Raw genomic sequence first — 2,686 nt, 5'->3', positions numbered from 1 at the left:
AAGCTGTCTATGGGAAGGGCAGGCAATGGGAGCCCAGCACACCAGTTTCCATTAGCAGAGCAAAGAGTGAAACACACAGACACACACACACACACACACAGACACACAGACACACACAAACCAGGCCCAGCCCCCTGTGCCCCCACAGCCGCTTCACAGAGGCCAGAGGCAGCCCATGGAATATCTGAGATTCTCACATAAGAAATATCCTGTTGAAATGCAGTCATTTTAAAAGGCAACGACAACAAAAAAACACAATCTTTCTTCACATCCCATGCGCTGTTGCCAGAAAAAAATACACTTAAAACTGAATAAATCTAAGGGGTAACATTCAGCCCAGTTGCCATACTGAGTTTCATCACTCTGCCCTGTGACAAAAGCAGCTACCCAGCATGAGCCAGCTGCAAGGTGACTGCCCCCCAGCCCCAGCATGCACGCACACACGTGAGCACACCCACACGTGAGCACCCCCCCCCCCCCCCCCCCCACCCTCACACATACACACACTCCCACCCAGCTGCTGCATTCCTCAGCTCCCAGCAGGAGCCCTGCCAGGTCACACCTGCTCACCTAACAGCACAGCTGGTGCTGCTCAGGACGGTTCTGCGGTCCGAAGAGGAAAAAAAGGAAAAGCAAAATGATTTTGAACACCAACATATTTTTACCTTTTCAGACTAAGCTTTTATTTTGATATTACAAACCATTTTTCTTTATTCACAAATCACGGTAGTGATATAAACACTAATTTCTAAAGACAGATATACACATTTTCTGGGTTTGTAGGTTTTTGTATTTTTTTTTTTTTTAATCTGTTTAGAAGTCACTATATTTCACAGATGGTAGTAATCATTTTTTTTCATAAGTCATATTATCAGTAGTTATTTATATAAGTGAAAACATTCCCAATATATATTGTAAAAAAATTTCAAACGCTTTTCTTACATAACTATTTCAGACATACATTTTAAAATGGCTACTAGGAATACTGTAGGAGCTTTATAAACAAAATAGTTTCTAATATGGGCTGCACCCTCAACCTTTCAAGATTATTTGAATAGACTAAAACGCCATATAATCATTTGGGGAGTGGGAGTTGTAAAGCCATCTCATGAAAATTAAAATTGCAAATAAATTCTATTATTCTCCACATTAGACACTTTGTGTGTGCAATTCCAAAAGATGTATCATCTACATTTTGAACTGGAAGCCTAACACTTGGTAAACATTTTTCAAGGTGCTTTATCTTCCTGTTTTAATGAAATATACTTTTTTTTTTCCTTTAAATAGGAGGCTTGTCTCGTATATCTTAGATAATAAATGTGGGGTTTGAACTCTTAATAAATTTTAGTTCATTCCCTCACTCGTATAAATACATGTTACTGCCCCATTTTTCATTGGTTAATACAGTCTCTTTCTCTCTCTGTTTCAATTTTAAAGATAATTTATTTTTCATTCTTAGATATAAATGCTACAGAAACTTTGTTTTCAAATCTTGTGAAACTTTATTGATGGTTATTGTTCAACTGATCATATTGCATGCACATACGATGACAAAGAGAAAGCCTGATCACAAACACTTTTTTTAAAGCAGAGTTGTTATAGCAAGTTGGCAGGTTCACAGCGGTGAGTTGATAATTTACTAAAGTGCTTGCCAGTAGGCACGCACATTACACATGAGGATATAACTATCTGCAGCAAAACTGTTGCAAGACAGTTTTCTGCTTTATTTATTTAAATACAAAAACAAGAAGACCCGTGACAAACACCCCAACTTAGGTTAACTTGTAAACAGGACAACATGGAAAGAGTCCAAACATATGCACAGACAAACTGCAATTTTTCAGCTATGCTCGAAACTGCCACCCTGGCATTTGCTCAGCTGCACGTGCCAGAGACCCAGACAAGCAGCCTTCTCCACGCAGTGCTCGGTCAGAAGAAGGTCCCTCTTTTGTCCCAGTTGAAAAGTTGTCTTGGGCCCAGTATTTAGCAAAGTGGCCTTGGTTGGAAAATTAAACAGGGGCAAGTTGTCATGCCTTGAAAAATTGCAGATTGTTTACACCACACAGTCATGTTTCAAAAAGTACCAAGCTGATGAAAATACCATGATTATCTCTACTCAATGATTGCAATACTTGTAAAATGCTTATATAAATCTGAATATGATTATCATATAATTCCATAAAAATGATACGTCTGTCTCTAACAGTTGGTCTACTAGGCTAAATCTAAAGCATCATAGGCTGTGTATTTCTAGAACTTAACAACTCCACTGCACAGATGTAAATTTTATACATTTTTTTTTAACTGGTACAAAGAATTTAAGTTTTTATTACTTTCTTTTTTTGGAAAAAAAAGAAAAAAATAGAAACAGTGCTTTTATCACCTTTTTATTATTGTTTTTTTTTTCCCTCCCATAATATAAAAGTCAGCAATGATATCAATAATTTATTTTACTGGAAGAAATATAAAAAGAATGCTTGTTAATGATCTAACTAGCAGTTTTTGCCTAAATAACTAGTTATGGTTAAATAGCTGAATACTGCCTGGTGGAATGCTTTAAAAGGGTGCCTTCGGACAGCTTTGAATCTGATTTTATGTACAAGTATTGAGAGAAGCACCCCTAATAAGAACATAACCTTTGGCTTTGAACAAACAGTGAATAATTTAAGACAGCTGATATATGATA

At 37.2% G+C, this 2,686-nt stretch overlaps 1 protein-coding gene across 33 annotated transcripts in view; it reads right to left on the bottom strand.

The window, feature by feature from the left end:
- Nucleotides 1-2,384: 2,384 nt before the first annotated feature.
- Nucleotides 2,385-2,686, bottom strand: part of RBFOX1 (RNA binding fox-1 homolog 1) — a 745,900-nt gene continuing 745,598 nt past the window's right edge. For all 33 annotated transcript variants that reach the window (XM_048962261.1, XM_048962269.1, XM_048962272.1 and 30 more), the window contains one exon: nucleotides 2,385-2,686. This exon is cut by the window's right edge. The gene's annotated coding sequence lies outside the window, so the exon portion shown is untranslated.

This window comes from Lagopus muta, chromosome 15 (genome assembly GCF_023343835.1).
Source record: "Lagopus muta isolate bLagMut1 chromosome 15, bLagMut1 primary, whole genome shotgun sequence".
NCBI lineage: Eukaryota > Metazoa > Chordata > Aves > Galliformes > Phasianidae > Lagopus > Lagopus muta.
The sequence above is the reverse complement of the archived record's forward strand: the minus strand, read 5'-3'. Positions and strand labels throughout refer to the sequence as shown.